This window comes from Leuciscus leuciscus (genome assembly GCF_965113295.1).
Source record: "Leuciscus leuciscus genome assembly, chromosome: 9".
Taxonomy (NCBI): domain Eukaryota; kingdom Metazoa; phylum Chordata; class Actinopteri; order Cypriniformes; family Leuciscidae; genus Leuciscus; species Leuciscus leuciscus.
In genome coordinates this window covers 2,953,658-2,976,166 of record NC_138733.1, presented here as the reverse complement: position 1 = coordinate 2,976,166, position 22,509 = coordinate 2,953,658, and the positions used below count along the sequence as shown (strand labels likewise).

Genomic DNA, 22,509 nt, shown 5'->3' with positions numbered 1-22,509 from the left:
TTCTTCCTAAAGGGTGAATATATGTGTAACGACTGAGACAAATCAGACACAAGTATTTGTTATAGTTAACAAATAATATTTAAAACTCACTCTGGGATCTGTGGTCCCATCCCCCCAAAAAGGGCAAGAAGGTCTTAGTTACCATGACCACGATAAGATAAGTTGGGTTTATTGCTGTTAAAAAATGTGATCACATGCTCGAGATAGAGACAATGGGGAAGACAGAAACAGACTAGCTGCATTAATCTGATCTATAAATGAACATGCATTCCAGAAAATTGTGTGAATGATTTCCTGTCTTGTGTAGTGTTTTTAATTCTATTATTTTCTTGATACTGTGTATTTTATGATAGAACCAACGGTCAATGTAACCTCACCTATACCATGTTTGGTCTCTATAAATTGGTACTTTGAAGATCGAAATGATTGTGTACATGATATGCCGATAGCTGCGCAGCATATTAGTATTACAAGAATCTTTCTTAGTTTCGTCATCAGAAACCAATCCAGCTGCACATGCAAATGAGCACGCTCAGAACAAAGATTCATAAATCAACCACAGAGGAATCTCCCGCTTGGAAATTCCACCCTTCTCATTGGTCAAGCAAACCCGAAGAGGAGGGGCCTTTCTCAGGCTTTATTAGAGACAAATTCACAGTGACCCTTCTCTCTCTTCTTCTGGCCTCTACTGCTGCTCTACTGTATGTTTGTTTAGTTTAGTTATGTGTGTGATTTAATTAATAAAACTTGTGCACAATATGTATTTGGTTCTGATTCTCTGCTTGCAACAAAGTCCATTTTACGATCTTGATCTTGTTTCATGCTCTAAGCGCCGTACATGCTAAGAAATAATTATTTTTCAGTTGCCATGAAAGATACGCTTTTCTCAAAATAAATGAATAATCAAAAGAGTTTGTTGGACGAACTGATTAATTGATTGTAATATTAATTTAGCTATCAAGTTAATCCAATTAACTATCCCAAATATTATCAATTAATCATTAAAAAGTTATGAGTTATTATTAATATTTCCCCTTTGAGCTAACTCATTACATATTATTTTTCGTTTGTTTCCTTCAATCAAACCCTGCAGCTGCTGACCTTCGACCTTTGCTGATGGACGCAGACTCGACACACGCACACACACAACAGCTATTTACACTGAATATCTATATGACTGTGGAAGACTGGTTTGTGTGTGTGTGTGTGTGTGTGTGTGTCTCACCTGTGCTCAGGCCCAACCAGCGGTTCTGCAGTGAGTCTGTGTGTGAGTCCGTTGGACAGCGAGGGGGAGGAGCTTACAGGCCACACCCACGAGGGACGGGATGGTAGAGGAGTGGTCAGAGTGGGCGGAGCCTGTTTGTGGCTCAGTGAACCCAAAGCTCCTAACACAGAATTGATCTGACCATTACATGAACACAAGCTCTAGTGTCTTAAACTGCCCCTATCATGATTCATGCTGTTTTAAAAGGGTCATATGATGCTATTTTCAAAGATCATTATTTGGTATATTTGGTGTAATAGAATGTTACCATGCTTTAATGTTCAAAAAAGACATTATTTTTCACATACTGTACATTATTGTACAGTATGTGATTTCTTGTTGTACAGTAAACATTTCTACAAAGCCACCAGTGTGAAACAGAACATGTAGTGCATCTCTGTCATCTTTTCACCACAAGTTATAAGTGGAGAACAGAAGATACTATGTCTGTATATGGCAAGCCGTTTTAACATTTAATCATTTAAACCGACTAGTCTCTATTTTCATGCTACTAGTACTTATTTTTTAGATACTAGTATCTATTCCATTAAGTACTAGTACTTATTCATTAGCTACTAGTGTTTATTCTTTAGGTACTAGTGCCTATTCTTTAGATACTAGTTCTTATTCTTTAGGTACTAGTACTTATTCAATAGATACTAGTACTTATTCATTAGATACTAGTACTTATTCATTAGATACTAGTACCTATTAAATAGATACTAGTACTTATTCATTAGATACTAGTACTTATTCATTAGATACTAGTTCTTATTTATTAGATACTAGTACTTATTCATTAGTTACTAGTACTTATTATTAGATACTAGTACTTATTCATTAGATACTAGTACCTATTAAATAGATACTAGTACTTATTCATTAGATACTAGTACTTATTCCAATAGTGACTAGTAACTATTCTTTTGTTACTAGTAACAAATAAAAAAAAATTGCCATTGACTTCTATGGGGATCTGTCATTCAGATATCAACTATTCAGTTCTGACTAGTATGTATTCCAATTGTGACTAGTACATATATATTAGATACTAGTAGTTATTTATTAGGTACTAGTACTTATTTTTTAGATACTAGTACCTATTACTAGATACTAGTATGTATTCAATAAATACTAGTACTAAGTCATAAGATACTAGTACCTCTTAAATAGATACTAGTACCTATTAAATAGATACTAGTACTTATTCATTAGATACTAGTACTTATTCAATAGATACTAGTACTTATTCATTAGATACTAGTACTTATTCATTAGATACTAGTACCTATTAATTAGATACTAGTACTTATAAATTAGCTACTAGTACTTATTGAATAGATACTAGTAACTATTTATTAGATACTAGTATTTATTCCAAATGTTACTAGTAAGATTTTGGATTTTACTAGTAAGATTTTTAATTGAACTATCCAGTGGCCGTTCTGACTAGTCATAACATAAGACGAGTAAAAAAGCAGTTGTGACTAGTAAAATAAAAAATCTTACTAGTAACATTCGGAATAAATACTAGTATCTAATAAATAGGTACTAGTATCTATTGAATAAGTACTAGTAGCTAATTTATAAGTACTAGTATCTAATTAATAGGTACCAGTATCTAATGAATAAGTACTAGTATCTAGTGAATAAGTACTAGTATCTAATGAATAAGTACTAGTATCTATTGAATAAGTACTAGTATCTAATGAATAAGTACTAGTATCTATTTAATAGGTACTAGTATCTATTTAATAGGTACTAGTATCTAATGACTTAGTACTAGTGTTTATTGAATACATACTAGTATCTAGTAATAGTTACTAGTATCTAAAAAATAAGTACTAGTACCTAATAAATAACTACTAGTATCTAATATATATGTACTAGTCACAATTGGAATACATACTAGTCAGAACTGAATAGTTGATATCTGAATGACAGATCCCCATAGAAGTCAATGGCAAAAAAAATTATTTGTTACTAGTAACAAAAGAATAGTTACTAGTCACTATTGGAATAAGTACTAGTATCTAATGAATAAGTACTAGTATCTATTTAATAGGTACTAGTATCTAATGAATAAGTACTAGTATCTATTTAATAGGTACTAGTATCTAATGAATAAGTACTAGTATCTAATAATAAGTACTAGTAACTAATGAATAAGTACTAGTATCTAATAAATAAGAACTAGTATCTAATGAATAAGTACTAGTATCTAATGAATAAGTACTAGTATCTATTTAATAGGTACTAGTATCTAATGAATAAGTACTAGTATCTAATGAATAAGTACTAGTATCTAATGAATAAGTACTAGTATCTATTGAATAAGTACTAGTATCTATTGAATAAGTACTAGTATCTAATGAATAAGTACTAGTATCTATTGAATAAGTACTAGTATCTAATGAATAAGTACTAGTATCTAATGAATAAGTACTAGTATCTATTGAATAAGTACTAGTATCTATTGAATAAGTACTAGTATCTATTGAATAAGTACTAGTATCTAATGAATAAGTACTAGTATCTAATGAATAAGTACTAGTATCTATTTAATAGGTACTAGTATCTAATGAATAAGTACTAGTATCTAATGAATAAGTACTAGTATCTATTGAATAAGTACTAGTACCTAAAGAATAAGCACTAGTATCTAAAGAATAGGCACTAGTACCTAAAGAATAGACACTAGTAGCTAATGAATAAGTACTAGTACTTAATGGAATAGATACTAGTATCTAAAAAATAAGTACTAGTAGCATGAAAATAGAGACTAGTCGGTTTAAATGATTAAATGTTAAAACGGCTTGCCATAGTCTGTAAACTTAAATCCATCTCTGCACTTTTGATCGTAAGAACGACAATGTGTTTCTCTACACTGCACAAAACTCTGCATTTGAACAGTCAATACTAATACTTTAACAAATAATAAAACATACTTACAGGCTCTGATTCAGAAGCGCCAGATTGCCCTAGCAAAGTTGGAGCAGCCGTTATTGTACTTTCTCAGGTTCAGGAAACTGTCCTTCGTAAAATACGCTTCACACACATGCATGGGCGTAGGTTTAGGGGGGGATGCTAGGTACTAGTCCCAATCAATATTTTGAGATGACAAATTTGTCCCCACCAATATTTAGCAAGCTCCTTTGCGCTGCTATTTGGATCTTTGCGCTGCTATTTGGATCGATTCCAACGGCCAAAACAACGACAGTACAAGAAACGCCGTAATTTGATTGGCGGCGGTGTATCTGACAGGCTACACGCGCGGGCCGGGACTACTTTTGTGCTTGCACTGGCAGCGAGCGGGTGGTGTGTGTGTGTGTGTGTGTGTGTGTGTGTGTGTGTGTGTGTGGCGTCGACGACGCCGACGGTAAGTTACCAGGGCTGTCTCTCTGCCACATACAAAGGCCAGAGTAAAACATTTTAATATTCCGTTTTTTGCCACTTTTTGTACTTTGTAGATAGATCAGCTATGCCACCCAAGAAGAAGAAAGGGGACATACGAAGCTTTTTCACAAAGCAGAGTGTAAGTAGGCAAAATAACTAGCCACACAAATAAACTAGCAGTAGTAGTGACTGACCAGGCTTTCAAATGCAGATTCTACTGTGGAAAATAGTATTGATTGGTGATAGTATGTGTTACCATGTTGTTACAGTTAAACCTAGCAGCAGCAATCTTTCAACTAAGGTTAAGAGTATTGATTAGGCTGTGCAGCACTGATAGACACATAGAAGTCATGCTATCATGATAGAATGCTACGTTAGCAAGTCACTGAATGTTAATTAGCTGACCTTAACTTAGAATCTTGCAGTCAACATAAACAGTGGATCTGAGACATTTTTCATAATAATTTATGTTAATAAAACGTTTGGTTGTTCAGCATTACACAGTCTCAGGTTTTTATTTTTTGAGAGTGCATTTTTGAGATTATACAGTTATACTAGCTCTTTTGGGACAGAATACAGGATGGTGTATTGGGGTCAGGATACAATATAATGAGATGAAGTAGATTCACTTCTGTATTGTGATATTCTGTATTGCCAACAGTCTGAAATCGCCATTAAAGCACTGGTATCTTACAACAAAAGAATTCCGGGGGGGGGGGGGGGATGTCCCCACCAAAGCTGAGGCCAAACCTACGCCCTTGGGGTTGTACTGTTCTGGAACAGTGTTGTAAATAAATCTTAACCACTGATCCGTAATTGCGTCCACTTTCGGAAGGCCAAATAAAGTGCTGATTTTTGCTTTCGCACAGAAACACACAGAATCTCCACAACACTACTGACAACTGAAGCCACGCCTTCTTTCTCTGCGTGTGCATTTGGGCAGAATTATGCAAATATTTCCACAGAGTGACGTAGGTCGGTGAGAATTCGGCTCGAGAACACAAACCTTGACACAGGCTCCAGGGTGAACCGGTGTAAACGCTGATGGCGTGCACATGTGTATTAAGTGTTTAGTCTATATGTATGCACGTTTGAAAATATATGTGCACAGGAGTGTAGTCTTTCTTTACAAATTGACCTCAACAAATGACTTGTCTGGCCATAAAAATGTATAATACCAAATTATTTATCGCTTCCGCGTACACTGTTAGCAATTGATGTAATTTTTACAATAAAATTTACAACAACATATTGTATTCATGTTTTTATTGTAAATACAAATGCATGATGGGAAATTTATGGACAGTCCTGTAATTTTGTTGTAACTACACTGTAGAAGCATTATTTTACAGCCACCGCATAGCATTGTGGGATTGCTGCGATTTGAATTTTGAAATTGCGCGGTACCGCGGTGGCCAACGGCACCAGAATCAAACACTTTTGGAAGAAGCAGCTTTTGGAAGGAACACATCTCAGGTATGAAACGTTAACATGAAATCTATTTTTATAAGTCTATGGATATATTAATACCGGTCATATGAGTGGTGATTGTTTCGTTTGGTTTTATTTCAGTGACATTAGCTTCTGTGACGTTCGCCCCGACTCGACTCGCTCACTCCCGGTAAAACAACACCATGAACTGACCGCGGTGAAGTGGCGTCTTCTTACTCAACCCATACGGAAAAAAGTTAGCTGCTACCACATGCAGCTACAAGGTACGAGATATTCACAATTTTTCGCTTGGTATATTTCAGTAACATTAGCTAGAGTAATGTTAGATATAACGTTAGCTCAACTCGCCCCGCTCACTCCCGGGTAACGACGTTATAAACCTGAACCGACCGCGGTGAAGCGGCGTCTTCTTTAAGTTACTCAATCCATAAAGAAAATGGTAACGTTACCACATGCAGATACACGGCACTATTTTCAATGGAAAAACAAACATGGTGAGTAGAATCGAGTAGAGCTGAGCTTGTAACGTAGCCTAACGTTAATGGAAAACAACCACCACAATGACGATAGCTCAAATAACGTTAGCCCAGACTGTTAAAAATAAGCATTAACGTTAGCCCGATCAGTTAGCTCAGGTTATTATTGCATTGATTACACTTGCTACTGGACAGGCTGTCGTAACATTATTAGGACTTCTGCTTTGCTGTCTTGTAATCGGGGGTCTTGAAGCCGTGGTTTGCACACTAGCATAAACGAAGTTTGTAGATTTTACGGTCACTGAATAAACACAAGCAAATTTTAGTTGAAATATGGGTTTTAATTAAACGACAATGCTGGTATCTTTAATTATGTGAGTCAGCTATAACTGTGAGATAAGCTGAATATAGCATCTGGTATGCTCATATGTTATAACATTACTTTGTGCTTGGCAAACCAGGTTGGAAGAGCAGTCATGTAACTGTCTGTATCTAAAATAAACTGTGCGTGCGCAACTAAATCCAACCAGCATCGTCATAAAATTATAATTTTTTCCGGAGCCTGGGTTCTGTTGAAAAGCTTTCAATGCTCTATTTGTCTTCAGAAAAGGCAGCAAATTATCAGTAGTATTAAAATTAAGTTAACCATTTTGTTTGTCTCAAATTACATGTGGCTGCCTGGCAGACTATATGGACTAAAATAATAATAGATTTTTTATTTGGTATTTGTGTAATTGGTAATACATTTGGTAATGTTTACATTTTTTATTCCCTAGCCTAGCCCTCTGCCACAGCTGCTGATATCCAGAGAGAGAGAGAGAGAGAGACCTATCCAGCACACCTTGCTAAATTATGCAAGGTATATTCTTCCATTATTTTATAGAGTAGTTCACTTTTAAATGAAAATTACCCCATGATTTACTCACCTTTTATTATCATATTGTGTTAATGCATTTCAGGAGAGACACTAATAGCAACAAGTGTTCATAGAAGGAACAGTTGTGATGGGGCCCAAATCAGTCTTTTGAATGGAGTGGCTGAAACCTTCGCTGCTTACTATGTGTTCAACATGCAGTATCCTAAAGACGCCTCTGGGACTTTATACAAAGGTATGTTTAAACTGTTTACACTAGGGATGTCAATTTTCACAAATTCCCATGATCGATCGTCGTTTAAATTAACGATCAATTAATCGATTAATCGTTAGCCTTAATACTGCGATATGCGTCTACTGCAGTGGCTATGACAGCATGACAGGGTCTGCAAATGCTGCTCAAAACGCTATGTTCCTCACCAAATCAATTAGAATGGTTTTAAATATAAATAGAGGGCTAGTAGGATTGTAAAATGTTTAGATGTGATTGATAATTAAATTAATTATTTAATAATCAAATATAACTACTAATACAACGTGTCACCAACGCCGCCTCATATGCGCTTAGAATGTGTGACTGTTGTGGACGCGCTCTTCCTGGAACAACTGCACGCGCTGGATGAATCTGCTTGCTACCGTTAAACTGGAGCACTTTGCTAGCACGTTATTTATCTAAAAGAAACGCATCCTATATGAGATTAATCAGATATATTCAAAATAAACATAATATTACAAATTATATCTGCACAAAATGACGCAAATTCATGCTCAAGTGAACTTGAACTAAGTTACGTGCCATTCATTCAGAACTACTCATGTTGTGGACGCGGTCTTCCTGGAGCAACGCGACACGGTAACTAAACCCAAATAATTCACAATGTTTTATTACAATATTGTAATCTTTATAATGTCATGTAATATTACAGTCCCAATAGTCATTATTAGTCGTGCACTGCCGTTTGAGCTGCGCGCGCTGAAGCTGACGCTTTACTACAGAGTTAATTCTTAACCAAATGCATCCAATATGAGATAAATCAGATATAGATAGGCCTACAGAAAATAAACAGTATTACAACTTACATTTGCACAAAACAAAAGCCTGCGAATGCACACGCAAACTTATAGTCATGATGAAGGTGTAAAATGGTCCCAAACATAACTCCAGCGCGCTCGCTTACATGTTTCGCGGTTGAGCAGCGCACACGCGCATGAAGACCTGCTTAATCGATGATCGATAAGTTGTATCGATTAAATGTATTATCGACAATTAATCGATTAGTCGATTAATCGTTGACATCCCTAGTTTACACACTAATAAAGAAAATGAGGTAACACTTTACGGTAAGGGTACATTAATTATCATGAATTCATGTATAAATTCATGCATGAATTACGCATTCATTCATGCATTAATATCTCATGAATCATCAGGAAATAACACAAGTTCAACGTTTTTCATTCATGACTTCATGAGTGAACAACACCTTAATAAAAAAATTTACTAAGATGAGTATATCATCATGAATTATGATTTATTACGCATAATCGTGATGCTTTTCTTTGTTCACAGTTATGCGACCATTAGCACATTGTTCATCAGTGTTTCTAAGGACCAAAGAAAACACTGTGAACAAAGAAAACATCATGATCATGCGTAATAAATCATAATTCATTATGATTTACCCATCTTAGTTATTGTTTTAATTAAGGTGTTGTTCACCCATGAAGTCATGAATGAAAACGTTGAACTCATGTTAGTTCCTGATGATTCATGAGATATGAATGCATAATTCATGCATGAATTTATACATGAATTCATGATAATTCATGTCCCCTTACTGTAAAGTGAATCCATCATTCTCATATGTAACGTCCCATGAATTATTACCTTATTACCAGTATTGTTAGGTTCTATGATATATTCTATGCAATGATGTCAATAGATAGGTTTCCATCCAATTAAAACATAACTTTTAAACGCATTCGTAAAAATTTGGCAAAAAAACCCTCTAATTGGAGAGCATTTCAATCAACTCTGTTATGCGAATTATAAATGGTCACGCACCTAGGAGTCGTGAACAGCTGTGGGATCAAAACGTAAGGTTGACAGGGCAACTTGAAACACCTGATATAATTGCAAAAAATGCAAATTTGTCAATCCACATAGAAGTTTTTGTTCACATTAGAATATTTTATGTGAATTTTAACCGTTTCCAGTCAGGATTTCTTTTCCAAATGGTTAAAATGTGCATTAAAAAGTTGGATGGAGGCCCACCTATTGCTGTTAAGTGTCTGTTCTATAGTAGAGTTGGTTTTCCCCTGCAGGACATCATTTGTGTAAACAGAAGAGACTGACGGACAACAGTTTAACATTACAACTTTCATTAATTCATTAAATTAAATTGTATGGTTAAAGTTGTTAATGTTAAATAAATACATCAAAGTCATTTTATTTTATGAGCAAGTAGGTTACTTATGTTTTTTACACAGTATTTGTCATTATTTAACAGATATGAAAACTAACTTTTTTCCTCTCTCTCGGTTTTCAGAGCTTTTTGTGGAATCCACTCCCAGACGGGCAGTAAAGCCGAGAAGAGACACAGGCTCAACGCACCTGTTTGCACCCTCCTAAGAAAACTGGACTTTGAGTTGATGGGATAGTAACATGAACAACTTCCCCTATGCAGTTCAAGTCTGGCTGGACACCTTTGTTCCATATCATCGTGTTCCCCCTGACGATAGGCTGCCTGGACGTCTGGAAGTGAGCTTCTTCATTAAAGGGATACTCCACTTTTTTGGAAATAGGCTCATTTTACAACTCCCCCAGAGTTAAACAGTTGAGTTTTACCGTTTTCGAATCCATTCAGCTGATCTCCGGGTCTTTAGAAGAATGTCAGAGTTTTTGGTCCCATTGACTTCCATAGTATATATTTTTTCCTACTATGGAAGTCAATGGGACCAAAAACTGTCTGGTTACTGACATTCTTCTTGGTCCCATTGACTTTCATAGTAGGAAAAAATATATACTATGGAAGTCAATGGGACCAAAAACTCTGACATTGTTCTAAAGACCCGGAGATCGGCTGAATGGATTCGAAAACGGTAAAACTCAACTGTTTAACTCTGGGGGAGTTGTAAAATGAGCCTATTTCCAAAAAAAGTGGAGTATCCCTTTAAAAGTAAAATTTTGTTTGTGTGTGATAAAGTGGATACTTTTGTAATATGTATTTTTGCACAGTTTGTTAATAAAAAAAAAGAAAATATACCATTGTTGTGTTTTTAATTGGCCAATACGGAAAATGACAGCTTTTTACTTGTAATATTTATACTTGTAATGTTTTACAGTATATTGATTTGTCCTGTGAAATTACAGGAAATTCCTGGCTACTGAGTTGCCGTAAATATAACATTTTGCTGTAATATTTACAGTATTCTATCCTGTGAAATTACAGGAAATTCCTGGCAAATACCCGTAAATTTACATAATTATTGTAATTAATTACAGTAGGGATGTTGTATTAAGTATTACAATAACAGTCCTGTATACTGTTTACAGTAAATTTACGGCAACTATTAGCCAGGAATTTCCTGTCAAATTACAAGAAATTTCTAACAGTGTAGCTATGTGAACCAGAACTATTTTGACAACGTTTTATCTGTACAGACGTAAAGGGAATGAGGCCTTCACAGGGGAGAGACTAGTGGACACTTCAGCACTGCGCTGTCGTCGTGTCCAGGCACAGGTCCTAATCTAATCTATGCAGCCTAACATTGAATTATAGAAGTCTATAATGTGTTATGTGTATGCTAGGTCAAAGAGATGTGTCTTTAGTCTGGCTTTGAACTGACAGAGTGTGTCTGCTTCCCGGACAATGTTAGGAAGACTGTTCCAAAGTTTTGGTGCTTAACCCTCTGGAGTCTGAGCGGTTTTTTGGGCCCTGGGGGTGTTCTGACATACTCTGACATTTGTGCTTTTTTCAGTTATTTATAAACATATTAATGGCAAAGGTGTAAATTCACTCTATATAGCACAAACAGGACTACAATAATATGTGAGCCACATGTATGTACATGTTTTCATTTTTGAGAGAATAATGTTTATGCGTGGTTATCGAAAAAACAAAAAATTAAAGTTTTTGAAATAAGGCCACAAAACACATACTAAATATGTGGCAATAAGACTTTTGACTAATGGATGTCCTCGCCTATAGTTTTTTCTACAAAATTATGTGAAAATAGTCTTGCTTTATCGTTCACATAAAACCATACATTGATTTAAATTGATGTAAAACAGGTTTTGCTTGGAAAGCCAATATGCGAGGTGGGCGTGAACGAGGAGTGGTTTACACCTGAGAATACAATGTCCCACCCACTCTGCATAATTAGCCATTCATTCAGGTGTGACACTGACTGAGCCACAATGCAAGGACAAAAGATATATTTAGAAGAAAACTTATATTGACCATTTAAGATTTTGCTTACATCTATCTTGTAAATATGTTTTGCTATTTTATTAAAACGGTTACAATTACAACAATAATTACAATTTCAACAATATTTCAAGTGTACTCTTTCTTTGTAAAAAAAATTATTATAGGCCTACATTTTATCTATGTATTCATTAGTTTGAATATAGTCAACATTGGAACAGCTAACATCTTAGTTGATGACTTTATTTTTGACAAAAATAGTATTTTATATATAGAAATTGCTAAACAAAAGCTTATTTGATGTGGCAGTATATTCTACAGTAAAAACTGTACCCAAATCTACTAAACAAAATGTTGTCTTTCATATTTCGTCTGACTGTTACGTTGTTTTCATGAAATATTAGGGCATATTGTTAATTTGCAGTTTAATACGTTGCTTATACAAATAGCCTACATTTTATTTCAACATTCAGTCGATTTTTACTTATCTCAGTATAGCAATGCAGTTTGCTAAAACATCATCATTCATTCACACACGCGATTTAAATTTAAACTGTCTTTGCCAGCTGTGGTAAACAGCGCGCATCTCTGCCGTTCATTCATTCATAAACAGAAACCCACGTGAAGAAATTCACGTGAGAAGGAAAAAACTTACTAGTATTCCTCAGCTCGCTCCTCGATATACCCGCACTTCTGAGGGACATTTTCCATTAGTATTATTCCTCACAGCGCTGCAAGACGGTGTAAACAAGTAATGATCTAAATAAACTTGTGTGTTTTCTCGAGCTGATATGGGGGCGTTCACAGGATTGCCTCAGCCATTTGCGTTTGAATAGCGCGCGTTCTCCGTGGGCGTGTCACATTACATCTGAATTAGCTGTAATGAGGTCGACTGGAATCGCTCTCTTTTAATACAGATTTCACAAGATGAGAATATTTGTTTTTTATATAAATTACTTCATTTAAAAGAAGAGAATTCAAGCTTCATGCCTGTGTGTCTGTATGTCTGTTTGACTGAGTATTCGCTGAGCTACAGTTCATTTTCGGACGCGTTTCAGAATGGACTACACTGGCAGAGAGAAGGCAGAACTCGCTTCGTGTTTATTTTTCTTTATTTGGCAAAAAGCACAACACTTTGTTTTTATTGTGAGTATACACAAAAATAATACACATTTAACAGAATCGATTGATGTATGAAACTCCTATGGAAAATCAAAGTCAACAGAGTATTTATGAGTTTCTTTTACACTGATTAAAAAAAAGCGAGCTGGTATCGCCGGCGATACCGTCGACCTCAGGGGGTTAATACTGGTCAACTGGCCAGAATTTTGAGATCGCTATAGACGTGAAGGACTATAATGCGTTAACCCTCTGGGGTCTGAGGGTTTTGGGGTTTTTGGGGTCCTTGAGATGTTCTGACATGCCCTGACATTTGTGCTTTTTTCAGTTGCTTATAAACATATTAATGGCAAAGGTATAATTACACTCTATTTAGCACAAACAGGGCAACCATAATATGTGAGCAACATGCATGTACATGTTTGTATTTTTGAGAGAATAATGTTTATGCATGGTTATTGAAAAAAACTAAAAACTAAAGTTTCTGAAATAAGGCCACAAAACACATACTAAATATGTGACAATAAGACTTTTGACTAATGGATGTCGTTGCCTAGAGTTTTTTCTTCAAAATGATGTGAAAATCATCCTGCCCTTATCATTCACATAACACAATACATTGATTTAAATCTTGTAAAACACTTTTTGTTTGTAAAGGCAATATTCGCAAGGGGCGTCAACCATTCAACAGCATCATGCATATGTAGTGATTCACACCTGAGGAGACAATGGGGCCCGCATACTTAATGAGCCATTCATTCAGGTGTGTCACCTATAGCCACAAGAAAGAATGCAAGAACAATATATATATATATATATATATATTCTACCAAATTGGTTCACAGTTGGAAGCATGTCAATTTTTTTTCCACAAATTGTGCTTGCAAATTGTATAATATCCAAGGAAAACATGTCTAGTAATTGTGCAGTTAATTCTCATACTGTATTTTCAGTTTTGGAATATGTATCCTCTCCCCAAATTTGTCAATAATAAAACACAATAAAAATGATTTAAAGAAAAGGCTTATATTTACCTTTTAAAATTTGTTTACATCTACCTTGTAAATATATATTTTTTATTAAAAAGGTTACAATTACAACAATTGAAGGGTAATCTTTCTTTGTAAAAACTAAAGTATACATTTTATCATACATATTTCAAAGTTAAGGATTCATTACTTCGAATATAGCCTACATTGACAAAACATACTATATTTAACATATTAGCAAAAATTGGCAAACAAAAGCTTATTTGAGGTGGCAGATATTTTACAGTAAAAATGTGTAATCTATCCAAAACTAATCAACGAAATGTTGTCTTTCATTTGTCTGTAACATAGGTCTTTCGTTTTTGTTTATAAGGAATATAAATGTTAATTTGCAGTTTAATACGTTGCTTATACAAATACATTTTATTTCAACATATTTCAGTCGATTTTTACTCAGTATAGCAAAATAGTTTGCTAAAAGCAGATAATTCATTCACACACAGAAACGCAAGTTTTTGCGAGTTGTGGTAAACAGCGCATCTCTGCCGTTCATTCACACACAGAAACGCGATTTACTTGAGAATGAAAAAAAACTTACTACAGTATTCCATCCGTTGCTCCTCGAAATACCAGCACTTCTGAGGTACGTTTTCCATTATTATTATTCCTCACAGCGCTGCGAGACAGTGTAGACAAGTACACTGATCATCTGAATAAACTTGATGTGTTTTCTCGAGCTGATATGTGGGCGTTCACAGTTTGTATAGGATCGTCTCAGTCATTTGCGTTTGAATAGCGCGCGCTCTCCGTGGGCGGGGCCGATTAAAACGTAATGAGCTGAGATGAGCTCGACTGGAATCGCTCTCTTTTAATACAGATTTCACAAGATGAGAATATTTGTTCCCTTTCGTTGTCACTCCGAGTTACGTCGGATGACGACGAATGGGGTTTCGCTTAGAAAGCCTATCATCTTCGAGTATATAAAACGAGCCAATGGCAAAGAAATGCCATGGGTCTGCGGAATTTGCATAGCGTAACTCCGCCCCACCCTAGGGGTATATAAGGAAGTACGCTGCAACATGCAGATATGTTTTCGCTTCGGAGCCAAGTTGATTCACTTCACTCCACAGCCAATTCTGAGTTTTCTCTATTCTCTTCGAGACGAGCCTCTCTCCAGGTGTTGGTGTGACAGCGAGTTCCAGCGAGTGCACATTCCCTGCTTATCTGTGCAGTGATTTGCCAGAGTTTGTGTGTTCATCTCCCTGGTCGCTTCAACACTTGCGGAGAAAATCTCCTTTCTAAAAGAGCTTGCACGCGGCACGTCTTTTTAAAGATGCCTCGCCCGTGCGCTTCTGGTTGCGGTCTTCTAGTTTCTGACTCTGATGGGCACAATCGCTGTCTTGTGTGTCTGGGTATTGAGCACGCTAGGGCAGCGTTTGTGGATGAGTCATGTTCCCACTGCGGGAACATGCCCATCGCACGGTTGCGATCGAGACTCAATGATCTTCGTGTGAGAGTCCCCTCATCCGCACCCCGATCTAGCAGCTCCGAGAGGGCTGGTACTTCGGCTGGCGGCCAGGGTGATCTGAGGGTTACGGTGTGGAACAAAGCGCCGACTATTCCACGCTCCACACCGTCCTCTAGCGCCGTGCAACCCGCGAGTCGTCCGAATGAGCCCGCTGTACAGTCCTCTGACTTGCCGCGGGTCTCATTCGGCGCTCCAGAGGAAGATTCTATGTCGATTGCTGCATCACAAGGTGGGCAGGAGTCCTCGGGAGAGGAAGATTCGGCTGTGCTGCCACCTTCGGGTGTCCCAGCACTGCCCGAGTCTGATCCCGAGCTGACGGCCATGCTTTCCCGGGCAGCCGCGGCCATTGGGCTCGAGTGGTCCCCGCCACCCGGTCCAGTGCGCTCGCGGCTGGACGATTGGTTTTTGGGTGCGGCCGCTGATCCTCGTCAGCGCCCGACCCCAATTCCTTTCTTCCCGGATGTGCATGAGGAGGTCTCGAGGTCCTGGAAGGCACCCCTGTCTTCCCGTGATCGCTCGACGGCCTCCTCCGCCTTTCCTCCTCTCGATCAGGGGGCTGTCAAAGGGTACACTGGGGTTCCCCAGGTTGAACGCTCTGTGGCCATGCAGTTATGTCCCCAGAGTGCTTCTTCCCGCGGTGACCCAAAGCACCCCTCCAAGGCCTGTAGGTTCTCCTCCACCCTTGTGGCGAAGGCCTATAGAGCTGCGGGGCAGGCAGCCTCCTCACTGCATGCCATGGCGACACTCCAGGTCTACCAGGCCCAGATGTTGCGTGACATGCACGAGGGGAGGACTGACCCAGGGCTCTTTGATGAGCTGCGTGCCGCCACCGACCTCGCTCTCCGGGCGACGAAGGTGACCGCACGCTCCCTGGGTCAGGTGATGTCCACCTGTGTGGTCCAGGAGAGACATCTGTGGCTCAACCTGGCCGATATGCGGGAGGCCGAGCGAACCCGGTTCCTCGACACCCCCATATCCCAGGCTGGCCTCTTCGGCGGGGCAGTCGAGGACTTTGCCCAGCAGTTCTCGACTGCCCAGAAGCAGACTGAGGCTCTCAAACATGTCCTGCCCCGACGGCCCGCTGCTGCCCCCCAGCCGTCGGCACAGGTGCCTCAGCCCGCTCGCCGCCGTGGACGCCCTCCCGCGGTTCCCCTCCCCCTCCCGGACGGCCCCAGCAGCAGCCTCCATCTGGGCCGCCTCGTGGAGGAAACCGTAGGAAGGCGTCACAGCCCCCTCCAGCCCCGCGCCCCGCTAAACGCCAGGCCAAGCGGCGCTCCTGAGACGGGCTGCTCAGAGATGGCTCTCAGTTCTGTACAGGAGACGGTAGCAGGGCCGCTCCTTCCCCCGGTGGAGGGCCGGGGGAGAATCCTTGGTTTTCCCACCCCCGCTGCTCGTCCCTCGACGGGCAGCACCCTAAAGTGGTTAAAAACAGAACTGACATACCCATCTCTGAGCACACAGAGTTCTCGGATGGCAGTGCGCGACGCTCACGGGCCTCGCCACTCTCATCCCCCTCTGTCGCCAGACCCCTGCCAGAGCATGCCCCCGTGGGACGCTGGTCCTCCCCTGGCATCCTCTGGCAGGACGCGGCTAATGACCGTGCCCCCGCACCGGGCCGCTATGCCACCCACGCCTGGGCCGGTCATTCCGCCTCGCTGCACCACCGAGGGTACGTCTGTGGTCCGCATGACCCCGCTGGTACAGTTTTTGGGAGCCTGGTTAGAGCTTCCCAGACTGTCCCGCTGGGTCGCGAGGACCATCAGGCTCGGCTACGCGATTCAGTTCGCGCGATCTCCTCCCCGTTTCAGGGGAGTCCGCTTCACAATGGTCGGTGGCAATGCCCCTGTCATGAGAGCGGAGGTCGCCACCCTACTGGCGAAGGGTGCGATCGAGATTGTCCCTCCAGCCGAAATGAGGTCCGGCTTCTACAGCCCTTACTTCATTGTACCGAAGAAAACCGGTGGGTTACGACCAATCCTGGACCTGCGCGTCTTGAACCGCTCCCTTCACAGGATGCCGTTCAAGATGCTCACGGCCAAACGCATTTTCGAATGTGTACGGCCGCAGGATTGGTTTGCAGCGATCGACCTGAAGGACGCCTACTTCCATGTCTCCATTCTTCCTCGACACAGACCGTTCTTACGGTTTGCTTTCGAGGGGCAGGCATACCAGTACGCGGTTCTCCCTTTCGGGCTAGCCCTGTCTCCTCGCGTCTTTACGAAGGTCGTCGAGGCAGCCCTTGTTCCCCTTCGGGAACACGGGGTTCGCATCCTGAATTATCTCGACGACTGGCTGATCCTAGCTCACTCTCGAGACCAGGTTTGCGAACACAGGGACCTAGTGCTCCGGCACCTAGCTCGTCTGGGCCTTCGGGTCAACTGGGAGAAGAGCAAACTCTGCCCCGTGCAGAGGATCTCTTTTCTCGGTATGGATATCGACTCGGTCGCCATGTGTGCGCAGCTTACGAGCGAGCGCGCGCAATCACTGCTGACTTGCCTTCGTCAGTTCGAGGGCAAGAGTGCGGTCCCACTGAAACACTTTCAGAGGCTCCTGGGGCATATGGCATCCGCAGCCGCAGTAACGCCGCTCGGGTTGCTTCATATGAGACCGCTTCAGCTTTGGCTTCGCGATCGAGTCCCGAGGTGGGCATGGCAACACGGCACGCTCCGAGTCCCAGTGACTCCGGCCTGCCGTCAGACCTTCACCCCGTGGTCGAACCTCAGTTTTCTACGGGCCGGAGTGCCCTTAGAACGAGCTTCCAGGCATGTTGTTGTATCAACGGATGCCTCCACCACGGGCTGGGGCGCCATGTGCAATGGACATGCTGCCGCGGGCTCCTGGACAGGTCCCCAACGCCTTTGGCATGTCAATTGCCTCGAGTTGCTGGCTGTACGCCTTGCCCTGCACCGCTTCCGGGCGTTGCTCAGGGGTCAACACGTACTAGTCCGTTCAGACAATACCGCCACAGTAGCGTACATCAACCGTCAAGGTGGTCTACGCTCCCGCCGTATGTCGCAACTCGCCCGCCACCTCCTCATATGGAGTCAGAAGCATCTGAGGTCGCTTCGAGCCATTTATATCCCGGGAGAGCTGAACCGTGCGGCCGACGAGCTGTCTCGGTTTCGGCCTCTCGCTGGAGAATGGAGACTCCATCCCCAGTCGGTCCAGCTGATTTGGGATCAGTTCGGGGACGTTCAGATAGATCTGTTTGCCTCCCACGACTCGTCCCATTGCGACCTGTTCTATTTCCTGACCGAGGGCACGCTCGGCACGGATGCACTGGCGCACAGCTGGCCGCGGGGCCTATGCAAGTATGCGTTTCCCCCAGTGAGCCTTCTTGCGCAGACTTTGCGCAAGATCAGGGAGGACGAGGAGCAGGTGATATTGGTTGCCCCGTATTGGCCCAACCGCACCTGGTTCCCAGAACTAGTACTCCTCGCGACAGCACCTCCCTGGCCTATTCCTCTGAGGAAGGACCTGCTTTCTCAGGGACGGGGCACCCTGTGGCACCCTCATCCCGATCTTTGGAACCTCCACGTGTGGCTCCTGGACGGGACGAGGTAGGTTTGAGTACCCTACCACCAGCGGTGGTGGCTACCATCACTTCCGCTAGAGCATCGTCCACGAGACATGTCTATGCGTTGAAGTGGAACCTCTTCGTCAACTGGTGTTCTTCTAAACATCAAGAACCCACGAAATGCCCGATCAGTGTCGTGCTTTCCTTCCTGCAAGAAGGGTTGGAGCGAAGGCTGTCTCCCTCCACCCTGAAAGTGTATGTTGCCGCCATTGCCGCACATCACGACGCAGTCGAAGGTAAGTCCCTTGGAAAGCACGACCTGATCATCAGGTTCCTGAGAGGAGCGAGGAGACTGAATCCTCCTCGCCCTCCTCTCGTTCCCTCTTGGGACCTCTCAGTGGTTTTAACTGCCCTGCAGAGTGCTCCCTTTGAGCCTCTGCAATCAGTGGAGCTTAAGTTCCTGTCTATGAAGACAGCACTCCTGGTTGCATTGGCCTCTATCAAGAGGGTAGGGGACCTGCAGGCATTCTCGGTTGACGAAGCGTGCCTGGAATTCGGGCCGGCTAACTCTCACGTGATCCTGAGACCCCGGCCTGGATATGTGCCCAAGGTTCCCACCACACCCTTTCGAGATCAGGTGGTGAACCTGCAAGCGCTGCCTTTGGAGGAGGCAGACCCAGCCTTGGCACTGCTCTGTCCAGTACGCGCCCTCCGTGCTTACGTAGACAGAACGCAGTGTTTCAGGACCTCTGACCAGCTCTTTGTCTGTCATGGTGGGAAGCTGAAGGGAAAGGCTCTCTCCAAGCAAAGGTTGTCTCACTGGATAGTGGACGCCATTGCTTTGGCTTACCAGCAGCAAGGTCGACCATGCCCCCTTGGTGTGACGGCCCACTCCACCCGGAGTGTGGCATCCTCTTGGGCTCTAGCGCATGGCGCCTCGCTAACAGACATCTGCAGAGCTGCAGGCTGGGCGACACCTAACACATTCGCGAGATTCTATAATCTCCGAGTGGAGCCAGTTTCTTCTCATGTACTCGCTTCAACTAGCCGGTAATAGATTCTGCTCAGGTGTCTTCGCTTGCTCGCCATTCCTCTCCACGGATGGGATACGTGCGATTATTCCTCAGGTGAGCCTCATAAGCCCTGAGTCACCTCCAGCACTGACGATGTCATCGCCAGAGTTGCCACCGGCAGCTTTCGCGCTTGGCTAGGTGCCTCCATGTGCATGGTTCCCCCTCTGGGTGACCCCCACATGTGTATTTCCACTGTAAGCCTCTCTGAGCATGTGTCTTTCCCTTGGCAAGCCACCTTGCCACCCCTGGGGTTGAAATATTCCACCTGCGGCTGGATACCCCAGTGTTCTCCATATGCAGCCCTCCGGGGTCATATGTGTATTCCAAGTCCCCCCCTTCGGGTTGGGCATGATTGCATATTTCCACTGAGATATGCTTCCCAGTGTACCTTGGTATAATCCTGTGTTAAGTAGGAGTCCTTCGTCCGTGCCAGTCTCACGACAGGGAGCTCACACTTACGCAGGGCACTGGAAGACAGTCGGGAGGTGGCGTGATTACACTGGGAACCCCATTCGTCGTCATCCGACGTAACTCGGAGTGACAACGAAAGGGAACGTCTCGGTTACGTATGTAACCCTCGTTCCCTGAGTAGGGAACGGAGACGTTACGTCTCCCTGCCACTTCCGCTGTACCGCTGGAACGCCTGAGTTCAGTCTCGGCTCCTCAGCGAAGACATATCTGCATGTTGCAGCGTACTTCCTTATATACCCCTAGGGTGGGGCGGAGTTACGCTATGCAAATTCCGCAGACCCATGGCATTTCTTTGCCATTGGCTCGTTTTATATACTCGAAGATGATAGGCTTTCTAAGCGAAACCCCATTCGTCGTCATCCGACGTAACGTCTCCGTTCCCTACTCAGGGAACGAGGGTTACATACGTAACCGAGACGTTTTTTATATAAATTACTTAATTTAAAAGAAGAGAATTCAAGCTTCATGCCTGTGTGTCTGTATGCCTGTTTGACTGAGTATTCGCTGAGTTATTGTTCATTTTCGGACGCGTTTCAGAATGGACTTCACTGGCAGAGAGAAGGCAGAACTCGCTTCGTGTTTATTTTTCTTTATTTGGCAAAAAGCACAACACTTTGTTTTTATTGTGAGTATACACAAAAAGAATACACATTTAACAGAATCGATTGATGTATGAAACTCCTATGGAAAATCAAAGTCAACAGAGTATTTATGAGTTTGTTTTACACTGATAAAAAAAAGAGCGAGCTGGTATCGCCAGCTCGCTAAAACTAAAATATACATTTTTAAAGACGATATTTTTTTCTTACCATCTTGTCTGCTTAACGACCGCCGACCTCAGGGGGTTAAAGGTAGGATTTTTCTAAAAAACTTTTTTTCAAATTTGTTTAAACTGTCTTTATATACCAATACATAATTAAAATGTAAGTGCTCTGAAAAAGAGAGTATAAAAATCGAGTGACTGTAGACCTTTTAATCTGCAATAAACACAGCTCATTATTTCCATCCGGGACGAAACAATTGATTGGTTTGGGCGACTGTCACTCTCTCTCGCAACCATGGCTACCACCCCTGTTGCTTCAAGATCTGCCCATATGCGCGCGCACCCGTTTGATTTGAGGAGTGCAAGAGAGGCGCGGAACCTACGAAGAGTAAAATTATGGCAGAGAAAGAGCATTCAAAATTCAAAGCACCTGCATATGCAGTCAGCGAAGGCAAACAAGGCAAGAACTCGAGCTGCTGCACAGGGGCAGAGCTAGACTCTCAGTACAGTGGGGGGCGGAGCTAGACTCTCAGTACAGTGGAGGCGGAGCTTCATCATGGGGCACTCTGCCACCAATTCATTTTAAAATTAAAACCGTTAAAAAAACGTAAAATATCTGATGAATGCATATGTAATAATGTGTCACTTGTTGAGCCAAGTAAGCTTATATGTTAAATAAAACCAAATTTTTTGACAAGTTTGTATTGACGAACAAAGAACAAAGGCCAAGTGCGCTCAATCAGTGCCACATTATATAATTGACATGGCACTATTATATATATTGAACACAAAGTTTGTTTACAGCTCCATATGTAGGCTACAGGTGCTACATGAAAACTTAACTGGGATGAAAACTTTGAGAAAAACAACTGATTTATAACATTCTGACTGAGTGACTTATTCATAACTAAAATATACATTTTTAAAGACGATATTTTTTTCTTACCATCTTGTCTGCTTAACGATCCTCCAGAACAAATAAATCTAACAAAACTATATACATATCATGGTCCCTTATTAAATCTTCATCCTCCTCTCCTTCATGGTGGCAAATCTGCCAAACACTTTGTCCTTGTCAATATGTATGTCCCGCTCCACACACAGCAAGGTGAGATTTGACAGTCTGGCCTCATCCATGCACGAACACAAGTATGTCT

General features: G+C 41.7%; 1 protein-coding gene across 25 annotated transcripts in view; it reads right to left on the bottom strand.

Annotated features, from left to right (window-relative positions):
• The window catches only part of LOC309506198 (uncharacterized protein), a 317,689-nt gene that overhangs the window by 21,975 nt on the left and 273,205 nt on the right, over positions 1–22,509 (bottom strand). For 24 of the 25 annotated variants that reach the window (XM_082179846.1, XM_082179835.1, XM_082179824.1 and 21 more), the window contains one exon: positions 21,455–22,509. This exon is cut by the window's right edge. The exons of the other annotated variant lie outside the window; for it this stretch is intronic. The gene's annotated coding sequence lies outside the window, so the exon portion shown is untranslated. Of the gene's footprint in view, positions 1–21,454 lie in introns of those variants that run through there. 25 annotated transcript variants of the gene reach the window in all.